General features: G+C 38.3%; 1 long non-coding RNA gene across 1 annotated transcript; it reads right to left on the minus strand.

Annotated features, from left to right (window-relative positions):
• Window positions 1–2,972: 2,972 nt before the first annotated feature.
• LOC144754982 (uncharacterized) lies at window positions 2,973–10,140 on the minus strand. The gene is made up of 5 exons (XR_013594816.1): window positions 10,102–10,140; window positions 9,920–9,988; window positions 8,892–8,964; window positions 7,380–7,498; window positions 2,973–3,691 (listed from the first exon to the last, which is right to left on the minus strand). It is a non-coding gene; the product is annotated as an uncharacterized LOC144754982 (long non-coding RNA).
• Window positions 10,141–12,426: the final 2,286 nt, after the last annotated feature.

Genomic DNA, 12,426 nt, shown 5'->3' on the forward strand with positions numbered 1-12,426 from the left:
CTGAAAAACTTACAGTCGATTCTAGGTTTCCTGAATTTAAGAACTTACAATCTAAATTACGCAGAAAGGGTAACCTCTCTACCAATTGATCAATACTGATTTTAAAATCACACATTGGAAAAAAGAACAGACAGAAATTTTGCGTTCACTCCAAACAGACATGTTAGCAACTAAACATTTGCAAACACGCGTAAACGTACGCAACTTAGTGATATGGATCATTCTGGGTCAATGCGGATTCACCTACTTAACTTTTAATGAAGGTGAAAAAGTACCAATCGAAGTCAAGAGCAAACCTCGACAATTTGCAAACTTTGTCGCAGGTTAAAATTGGGAACTTTGCAAAAGGTCAGCGATGAAAAAGAAACTACGCACACTCCTAGTTGTGGCGTGCCCATCAAGGATCATATGGGCTCTCACTGACTCACAGCTTGTTTTTGGACATTCCTTGGAATGATGGCCTGGTACACCCTATGGAACGGTACTACTGAGTCAAAGACGTATTACAGAAGAGGAGGAGCCATGCTAAGTGTCCCTAGCTGAGAGATGCTCTACTCCCACAGGAGGAACCATAGATCGAGGATGGCTCCTGTAAGGATACCCGCTTCAGAAAAAAAGTTAAAGTAGAAGGTCATTCTCAATACAAACATGCAAACTCTAGAAGACACTATTCAAGCAAAAAATGATGCTCAGCGATCTCTTGAAAGTCAGAAAAGCAATACAACTTGGATCTCCCCTAACCATGACTCCGGCTTTAGAAGGGAGAGGATGTAGCCTTAGGGCTAGAGCAGCCGACCTCTGAAGCTGGGGAACTTGGTTTAAGTCTCGGCAATGACCCCCAACGTCCTGGGATTCGGGACAAATCACTCCATCTTCCGTGCCTAACAGAAATGAATGTGTCCATGTGTAATGAAACTGGTGCTCATGTAAAGCCCTCTGATATTCAGGTCTAGTTCGCGCTATATAAAACTCTGAAAAATAAAAAAAAGAAGACCATATAGCATGTCAAATCAAATGGGGGTAAAAGGTTGCAAGTGGATTATCAGCTGTCCCAAGAAACCATGTCCATGGGATACCAGTAAACTATTGGAGGGTGATCTGTGGAAACAAAAGAACCACTGCGACAACCTATACTTAATAATCACATCTATGAATAACTGGTAATTCCTCACATGCGCTACTGCATCTATGCCTCAAGCTTTTCTGTACCATGTTCTTTTAGGCTACGTTTCATGCCCTTGTAACACCATTACTTTAACTTCACACAAAGCACCCTTATGTTCTCCCACATATGATAAGATAAGACCATCAGAACTTCAGCCATGCCCCCAAAGGGCACCCAGGAAACCGAGGTACTCTTGCGTGCCTTGCACGGCCCACATAATGTTATATAAACAATAGATGTAGAGTAGGAACTTATTCCACTCTCAAGAACATTCTTTAGGTCTCTCAAGGGGTCTGGAAAGTGCTATATAAGTATATCATAACTAAATATAATTAAACAATAATATAATACAACACAACATGAGATACTCTCTCTGAATGAGTGCCTCCAAATTTAATTATTTTCTGAATGCACAGGATAGGCGGAATGTGTTTCATTCTTACTTCAAGGCACTATAAGCTCTCCTTCGGTTTTTTTCCTTTGTGCTTTCAGGTACAAACTATGGACTGGACAAATCACCAATGCAAAAGTGGAGGTGCATAAATTAAAAATGAAGTACACCTGAGAAATAATTTTTGATTTCAAGGATTTATATCACCTGGCTTTAACGTATGCACATACAAAGATCTTTTTAATATGTGTGGAACTACAGCAAACCTGTGAGGCATGAGTAGAAATTGCAAAAGCACAACATTCCAGGTTCCATCCAGGCATATAACACAGGCCCCTGCAGCCCACGTGGCACAATGGACCCCTTAACCATTCAGAGGCCCTCAAACCCTTCAGAGGGACCTCATTCGACATAAGGACAATGAATATGTGTGAGATATGGGAGATTCAAGGACCCCTCCTCACATCCTGCAGGGGGGCCCCCACTATTTTGCAATTCGCCCCTCGCTCCATCGTGTGTCCTGCTGCAATCTTGACTCCGTTGCAAACGTGAAATTTCTCCAGGTATTGTCTGGCTGAGTTTGTGTGGAGAAACCACTAAAAGGTTCCAAGTTTTGAAGTCCTGAACAGGAGAAAAAGCATGGTACTGTCATGGTTTTGCCTGGTACACTGCTGAAGGTGGAATGAGGAGGTAATACATCAAATGCCACACTGGGTAAATACAGGATCCCTCTGTATTGTTTATTACCACTTATCGGTATGGTATGACCTCCCCTAATACAGGGGCACTCGACAAACGGTTAGTAAGGGCCATATTTATGATCCCAATTGCTTCACACTAGCACCAATCAACATGGCACATGCACAATGAAACTGAAAATTTTAATTTCTGAACCCATGCAAGACCACTATGCGTGGCCCAGAGAGGCTTCTTAATTCTTGAGTAAAGGAACGCAGCGCAAATCACTGCGTTACCTTATTCTGCACAAGAGGTGTTCCATTGGCGTTCCCATGCAACTCCCATGGTTTTTTATCTATTCCCAAATGTACCAGAACTGGTAAACATAGGTATGCGCCAAAAAGGTACAATTTCCCAGAAGAGGCGTAACAAAGAGAAATATTTTCATTTCTTCTTGTTACATCCTCTTTCTATGTGTGCTGCATTTTGCAGCACACATAGAAAAAGAAATATGGCACTCAGGATTGTTTTTGGGCAGGAAGGTGGCCGTTCCTGCACAAAAACTATCATTAAATGCAACACAGGTGCCTGTGAGAATGCTCTGGGCCATTTCTTCCAATCAAACTCTGGTCAATCGACCTTTTTAGCAGCCTGAGAGGAAAAGAGGTTAACAACAGTTTAAATCTCCAAGTGCCGTGTGATCATTAGGACCACACAATAAAGGTCTGAGTCTGTAACTTGAAGTTAAAAGTTTTATTACAAACTCAAAGCCAAACTAGTACAAATCAATCTCAAGAACATACAGTAAAAATATAAGATTATATAAGGAATGCCAAATTGGTTCACAACATTGGTCCTCAAAAAGAGAGAGCATATAAGGATCTCTGTTGCAGCAATTAAAAAAAATGAGGATAAGTACTTGATGACTGGATGAATGGTTTCGATCCTTCTCTCCATACATGAAAAAGATTTGTAGCATCAAATGTACCCCACACTAAACTAAGGAAAGGGAAAACACTATTGAATCCAGGTAGCAAGAAAGGTGTCAGCATCAGAACCTTTGTATATGTTCTTTAGGTAAGGAATCATGAATTGTATGAAGCCAAACTATCAGAGAAGGGAAAAGAGGTCCTTACCTCTTCAAGTCTAAAGATAATCTGACTAACCGCAAGCTGAATCCATTAATTAAAATGCACAAAGAACATTTGAGAATCAGGATCTCATACACATCACAGTATCTCTTCAGTTCCCAGGAAAGAACTTGGCGCCTTGAACACTACTCCCATATTCCAGTTCCAATTTCAAAGCTTTCTTTGGTTCCTCACCTCGTCTGATAGTACCAACTGCTAACATTTGTTCTTCATTAAAATTGTTCAACCTTGCCAGTTCTTCTTCACCTCACTATCTCAGAAATACAATGTGCTTTTCACTAAATAATGAATGCCTTTGGTCTGCACCTGCAGTGGAGAAAACATGCAGAAAAATAACGTTCATGTTAGTATTAAATGTCTCAACTGTAATCTTAAGATCCACAATCATTCTAACTTAACAGTTTCCTTTAAATGCATATTAGTTCTGCAACCTACACATAACCCAATAAATGAAATATTTAATATGGAAATCAAACTATATATTTTTATATCCTTGTATTGTGCACTATAACTAATAGATATATTCTTAAACAAAAATGACAACTGGTCACAATTTATAAAATACGCTATGAACACATGTATGATTCATTTTCACTAATCGCTGCTGCATTCACTGCATTAAATGCATTTTATCGCACCACCTTACAATCTAAACCAATAGAAGACATTTCTGAAAAGGAAAACGTTAACATGCTCACACATATAATGCACTTGCTATATATTTGGTGCATCAAATCCCATTGTTATTATTACAGCACACAAGTAAATAAGGCCAAATGTAAATATATATGTGGCCTACCCTAAAGTAAAATGATGGAGTCAAAATGATGTTACTCCACCTGCAGTGGCATTAGGGAGCCCAAACGACACCAGCTCAGGGGAAAGGCAGGCATGTGCTGTATTCTTTCACATACAGCACTTTCCTGCCCTTTCCCTGCCACGCAGCAAGGTGACTTGCTGCGCTGCACTGAGTCACAAAGTACATAAATAAGCCCCAAAGTGTCTGAGGCCAAAGTGTGTCTGATGTGATCTTTGTGTGGTGGCTAAAAAGCTAGAGGCCACAGTGATCAGAGGTGGCTATTAGATTATAATTTAGCATCAACTCAATAAAACAGTAATTGCTGTAGCTTTTTTTTATTAAGGTATGGAAACTAAGAATAACAGTCACAGTGTACATTTCTTATGAAAATATTTTGTTAGTGTAACATCCATATACATTAAAAAAAATATAATTGTCATTATTATTATTACTATCATTATCATTATTATCGTTATTATCATTATCGAGATTTACGTAATATAGTATCCTGAAACATAGTGAATCATGCTCTCAAGGTTTAGAATATCTGGATTTCCTTAGCTTTAATTACAACAGAACAGCGAGAACCAGAAGCATTATATGGAAAGAAGACCTTCCAGAGACCTGGCTTATTTGTTCACCCGGAGAGGCGTTCTTTCTTATATCCCTCATTGGGGAATTCTGAAAATTCACCCATCAATGTCTGTTCGAAACAAGCAAAGGGTGGGAAGATGCAACCTGTTCAACCCCACCAATGAGTAGGAAGCAGAGGACAGGAGCCTTTATATTAATGATCCATCTTTAGCTCAGCTCAGTAGGGAATGACAGGACAGCCTGTGAAAGGAGATGAGGAGAATGAGAATGAGACTGGAGAAGTGTGGCTCAATGGTTAGAGAGGCAGACCCTGATGCAGAGGTCTAGCCCGGGACCGGGGTTCAATTCCCCGCCTCGGCGGGTCTTGGGCTAAAAAATTCCACGGACCTGATAATTCTCGCCTCGGTGCCTATTCCAATCATGGAGTCCCACTCTGCAACTCTGGGCACTAGCTTGCTTAATCTCCACAACGGCCCCCACAACGCTAAGGATGCCTGGCCTCCACCTTGGGGGTGCCCAGGAGTGGACACCTCACAGGGAAAGCCAGGATGGGTTCCACAGCGGTATTCGTACAGGTGAGTAGTGCGCTATACAAGTATCAATTTACAATTTTATAATGAGATACTATACCCTCTTTAGTATGGGTATATTCTAAGATCTTAGCCAGTCAAGGCCCCCGGCCTAACCACAATATGCCAATTGCAGCCATCATATGCTGGGTACAGACTAATATGCTCATATACAGCAAGAAGAGCCTCAAATGAACGGCTATACCCATCAAATGCATTGGAACAGCCCCATTTGCCCAGGCGCAACCTAATGTGCTTTTGTACAGAATTAGTTAGTCCAGTTTAGCCTCATATACCAACGCATATTATATGTGTTCGAGACGCACAGACTCATACGCACAAGAGGAACAGAATTAGGGAAATCCCACATCTCTTTGATCCCCTAGAGGAACATAGGGGCATATTATCAAGGACCGGTGTTAAAATTATCGCAGTTTTATCGGCAGGAAACTGCAGATAAAACGGTGATAATGGGCTTGATAATACGCCCTTATTAATTCCTATAGAAGCCCATGTTAACACCAGAACATGGGTTTCGATGGGAAATAACAAGGGCGTATTATCAAGCCCATTATCACCGGTTTATCGGCAGTTTTCTGCCGATAAAACGGCGATAATTTTAACACCAGTCCTTGATAATATGCCCCAGAATGTGTCCTCCTGGTCAGTAGATGGAAGCGGAAAGTTGTCTACCATTTGAAGGAAGCATGGATGATGTGAAGGTTGTATATGTCAAATAGGATTCAAATCAAGTTTAAATGTTCAATACCGCTGTTGGCTACTCCATTTTATTAACATGCAGCTCATATAGACTAGTTTCTTCATTCAGGTTTAAAAGTTGCCGGTTTTAGCTTTCCATCCTTCCACAAGTGGACTTACACCACTTCCTTCTTCTATTTCGACTATTGTCAGTAAAATTGTGTCCATTCATTAATGGTTGCATTTTGAGGGCATTGCTAAATTATTTGTTGGACAGACCATGTTCCTCGGAGTACCCCCCATGCACGTCTCTCATTCTCAAGTTTGCCATCTCCTTCCAGACTATCCGCCATTAGGAATGTAGCTGAAAAGTTTTGTTTTGACTGCAGATCTTGTTTTTCTTCCTTTGCACTCTGTGAACCTCCTTCCTTGCCACTGAAAGGCACTTTCCGTCCATTTCCTCACTCTCATTTCTTAAAAGCCAATTGTATTGCTCTTAACGGGTCAGCCACATGCTTAGATGACCCTAATGCTTCCAAATGATTATAATTTGATGCATTTATCATGTTTTGCCTGTTAGAAGCACTTTTCCCGCCTTTACCAAGGACTGTCTATAACAGTGTTCATTGATTAAACCATGTCTTATGGACACCACTAGATCCCAAGTGGGCTCAATTTGTTTTGGTTGAAAACAGATTTGGATTTACGATTGAATCTGACAGATTAATTGTGATGAAATTCTGATTTAGCATGGAATGTTGATGCTGACGGTACCACCCAAGGTGCCTATAAACAGATCTATTTCTTGCTTCCTTTACGATGGGAGGGGAGAGGACCACCTACAGCCTCTTTGACCCACACCATTGTATTACTTTTCTAACTCCAAAGCACTCCTGCACCACCATCCAATTTTTTTCTGATGGTAGGACGCCTCTCTAACACCCCCATGCTCTGCCTCGTTCTTCATTTTATCAGTTATCTCCTTTTTACCAATTGACCCCTGCTCCCGTCTTTTATTGACCTTCCTTCTTATTAGTTAAAAAGTGTTTTTTGTTACTACCAACATAGGTATCTCATTCCTTTAAAAAGTACTGTCTACTGGCTTGCAAATACTTCTTTGGACATTCTGAAAGCTTCCCTGGGAATGCATTCTGCCAATTGCTTACCATTGGCTTTGAGGTTTGTAACTCACATTTGCTTGCATTCTAATTGTTTGCTTTATTTGTTTTAGGCTGACCAGCATGTTTTTGTCTCTTTTGTGGTGTATAGCCTGTTTACTGTCTTCTTCCACGAGTATTGCTTTCTGTTAACAAGCCTTTACATTTTTTCTTACCTTTTCACATTTGCTGTGCATTCAAAGACTGGGGTCAAATGTCAGACTCAGTCATCCGAGGGAGCTTGGCATTTACTTTTCTTTCTCTGACTTCAAAATGTGAGGATTTATCTGACAATCTGGTGGTGTGAAAGGAAAGGCTTTTTTCTAGCACACAACAAAATGTCTGTAAATAACCAGTATGAATATTTCAGAATATATCAGAATTAGGAAAACACTAATGAAGCATATTTTATTTGCAATTCTGAAGTGTGGTGGAAACAAATATTTTATTACGATAAAACAAATCAATACCCTAGGTGATGCCATTTCCATGCATTATTGGGTGCATAGACAGAATATCGAGTTTTTTATTTCTACCTTCATTAATATTGAGTTTTAAATATTGTAGGGACAGAAAATCGACATCAAGAATATCGGTGACCAGAATATCGACCTAAAGGTAAGAAATATAATTTTTGTAAATATCGAAGTTAGTAATATCAATAGTGTTAGACCTGGCATGCTTGCCGTGGTTTCCACTGACTTTTTTCCTGTACCTTCTGTATTTTTTACACAGTACTGGATTTTGTTTTTGCTGGTTTAGATGCTTTAGGTATTTTGCCACTGCTGATCAGTTCCAAAGTGCAAGTGCTCCCTGTGTAAATTGTTATTGTGATTGGTTCTCCAAGATTGACTTATTTGTTTTACCAGTAGGTCCCTGGTAAACTGCACTGAGTGTGCCAGGGCTGGTAATCCAAATGCTACTAGTAGGCTTGCGGTAGGGTGAAAATACCTTCAAGGGATTTTACTGCTGTTAGATTTTAAACAAAGTTTCAAACATCAATTAGCGGCCTAAGCAACTTGGTGCCGATAATGCAAAAAACTGCAACAGCAAGTATTTGGTCAATATACATAAGCCACCAAAGGTGATCTTAATGAGAATGAGAGCTAAGAACAGGTGTATATGAAAATGTTTGTATTTAATACTTCACAAGATAAAGGGTACAAAATAGATAGCACTGTTATAAGAAGTACATTTCATGTATATCAATCAAAGAGAACTTCTATATAACAATTCTAGACACTTTTCTACCTATTTACAATTGATTTACTAATCCAGTAGAAAAAGCGTATGTCGACGTTTCGGTCTCTATTGTTGAGACCATCTTCAGGACAATGAAAATCATATCTTGAAAACCCTAAAAATAACAGAGTTATTAATAAAAACAATCTCTCATTTCTAAAAAATAAAACTTCAATTATATATACATAATACACCAAAGCTCTCTATAGAACCTCACAGTAACTAAATAACTGGGATTTTTACCACACTTAATGATAGCTCTAATTAGACAAATAACATTTAGAAACTTGACAAATCAACATAAATTCTAAACCTACATCTGGTTACACAGCTTAGTTTATACATCATTCCTGACAATGCCTTTCGGCATGACACAGTCTGTTTACATTATGCATGGCAATAGACACATCGTATGAAGGAGCACCACAGCATAATCAAATATATACCTTCAATATTTGGAAAAAGGCTGTCACTGATATTTCGTTTATCCAGTCCCTTTCGTGTTCAGTGCATGTAAAACTGGAAGACACACGAAAAACAACTTTTAGCGTGCTACCGTCATTACTCTAGATTTTCTTAGATGTTTCCATTTTTTAGAGCATTATCTACTCGGAAACATATTGGCATCGACATATTATGTTACTCGCTGCACATCCTATTTACAGCTCACATGTAATATCTAAGGTGGAGTCTTTTTGTAATCTAGAAAGACATTGATGTTTTTAATTTATAATCTACCTTTAGGTTGTGGGGCCATGGGCAAACAATTCTGTATATTTGTTAGGAAAAAGCAAGCTGGACATCACAGCATTTGGCAAGTGTTTCAACTGACTAGTATTGTATTGTCTGTTAACCTATTTACAGAGATATGGCCTGCACATTAACACGTAAGATATCTGCCTTTATTTTACTTCACCATTGTCCGTGTGAGTGATTTATTAAAAGCCCACGACTTTGAGGAACTGGTGTTTATAACCTAAGCGATAAATTACATCATAAGGCATAGGTTAGCCTGCTGTCTCAATCAAACAGGTTGGTAAATGTACCTGTCAAGTAAGGGTGTAGTCGCTTTTCTGAATATTTACTGGTGGGTTAAATGCGATCAGTAATGTCCTAAAAAAGAACGCAATATCTCAATCAATGTTAATTCCACTAGAGAGGCAGTCAAATTACCAATCCCTTTGGACACGTACATACCTACTGCGTAAAGCACATGGCAAAGCGTGTTCCGATATTAATTAATTATTTTTTGGAAAGCAGCAGATTTATGAATGAAAAATTATACAAAAAATTATGAGTATATCTCATATTCTCATAGACATGATTAAACAAATTACAATCAGTTGGAACCCGCATACGGATATCCACTAATGATTTACAATTACAGTCATTATATCTCACACAGAGATATCCCAAAAGAGCCATTTCGGTCAAAAACGAACTAAGTAAGGCATTCATTTGATAGAATAGGTACCTGCTGTGCAAAGATCTTCGCAGGGCGTCTTACGCTGCTTTTATATTTATTGAAAAGAAGACGGCAGGTCTATAAATCAAAAAGTAACAGAAATCCATTAGGAGTCTGTTGGGCAATATCATCACCAAGATTAAATAAATGTCATATAGATTCTAGCCCAAAATTTCGGTAAAGTCTCTCACCTGGCTCGAAGTGCTCAGAGAGTTGTCACCACATCAAGGGTTGACTACACAGCAAAAACCAGAGCAATCTCTCACTCGTGTTTTAAAGACTTGTATTTGGAGATCAAAATGGGACTAGCATTACAATGTTGCCAGATCTACTCAGTAATACGGTGGCCATCTTGGAGTGTACCTAGTTTTAACATACTCAAAGGGTAAAATCAAGTTGGACTAATTACATGCCTCTATAAGTTTTTAACAGAATTCGTATTTAAAGTTAGACAGTAAAAAATTATTTTCCGTGATAGTCGAGCGCACATAACATCGCAATTTCATTTATTGTGGGTATATCGTAAAACTTCCTTCTCTATTTAACCTCGATATATTTTCAATGTAACTCAGCGCAACAGGAAACACATTTTAATTTGCTGTAGTTATTTAATGTGAGTAACCCTGATATACAACATCGATATCTTTACATTATTGTCATTCTCGAATCACACTTCGCTATAGAATCATAACATATAACTCGCCTAGTGATTACTTCAAGTGCCAACTTTATTGATTTCGCTACATGTAACCATTCATCTATGAAACGGTAGATACAATATTCATGTATTTCGACCAACTGAGGATGCACAAGAGATTCAATGCTTGTTAAGCCCCCTGCTGGTTTACATCAAAATGGCATTAAACAGAAGACTTCATTCCTGCAGTTAAGAACAGCACATTATGACTGCGCAAATCAATCAACTTTGCCTTGTATATTTAGTTATGTTGCATCAACTGAGTCAACAGAAATATATCATTCTATTTTAGAAGTATACCAGTAGTATATGGTCTACACATAATGATCGAAAATATATATTTATGGGTAGCCAATAGCCTATTGGTGGTAGATCGTATGGGTTGCATTACATTTCCATGGATTAATATCTAGTTTTAAACATTCAGCTAACCTATGCCTTATGATGTAATTTATCGCTTAGGTTATAAACACCAGTTCCTCAAAGTCGTGGGCTTTTAATAAATCACTCACACGGACAATGGTGAAGTAAAATAAAGGCAGATATCTTACGTGTTAATGTGCAGGCCATATCTCTGTATATAGGTTAACAGACAATACAATACTGGTCAGTTGAAACACTTGCCGAATGCTGTGATGTCCCGCTTGCTTTTTCCTAACAAATATACAGAATTTTTTGCCCTTGGCCCCACAACCTAAAGGTAGATTATAAATTAAAAACATCAATTTCTTTCTAGATTACAAAAAGACTCCACCTAAGATATTACACGTGAGCTGTAAAAAGGATGTGCAGCGAGTAACATAATATGTCGATGCCAATATGTTTCCGAGTAGATAATGCTCTAAAAAATGGAAACATCTAAGAAAATCTAGAGTAATGACGGTAGCACGCTAAAAGTTGTTTTTCGTGTGTCTTCCAGTTTTGCATGCACTGAACACGAAAGGGATTGGATAAACGAAATATCTGTGACAGCCTTTTTCCAAATATTGAAGGTATATATTTGATTATGCTGTGGTGCTCCTTCATACGATGTGTCTATTGCCATGCATAATGTAAACAGACTGTGTTATGCCGAAAGGCATTGTCAGGAATGATGTATAAACTAAGCTGTGTAACCAGATATAGGTTTAGAATTTATGTTGATTTGTCAAGTTTCTAAATGTTATTTGTATAATTAGAGCTATCATTAAGTGTGGTAAAAATCCCAGTCATTTAGTTACTGTGAGGTTCTATAGAGAGCTTTGGTTTATTATGTATATATAATTGAAGTTTTATTTTTTAGAACTGAGAGATTGTTTTTAATAATAACTCTGTTATTTTTAGGGTTTTCAAGATATGATTTTCATTGTCCTGAATATGGTCTCAACAACTCAACAATAGAGACCGAAACGTCAACATACGCTTTTTCTACTGGATTAGTAAATCAATTGTAAATAGGTAGAAAAGTGTCTAGAATTGTTATATAGAAGTTCTCTTTGATTGATATACATGAAATGTACTTCTTATAACAGTGCTATCTATTTTGTACCCTTTATCTTGTGAAGTATTAAATATAAGAATGTTCATATACACCTGTTCTTAGCTCTCATTCTCATTAAGATCACCTTTGGTGGCTTATGTATATTGACCAAATACTTGCTGTTGCAGTTTTTTGCACTATCGGCACCAAGTTGCTTAGGCCGCTAATTGATGTTTGAAACTTTGTTTAAAATCTAACAGCAGTAAAATCCCTTGAAGGTATTTTCACCCTACCGTACATATTGCCCAAACCCTCAAGGGTATATTGGGTTGCTCTCTTTTTGGTTACCACTAGTAGGCT

This window comes from Lissotriton helveticus, chromosome 1_1, assembly GCF_964261635.1.
Source record: "Lissotriton helveticus chromosome 1_1, aLisHel1.1, whole genome shotgun sequence".
Classification (NCBI taxonomy): domain Eukaryota; kingdom Metazoa; phylum Chordata; class Amphibia; order Caudata; family Salamandridae; genus Lissotriton; species Lissotriton helveticus.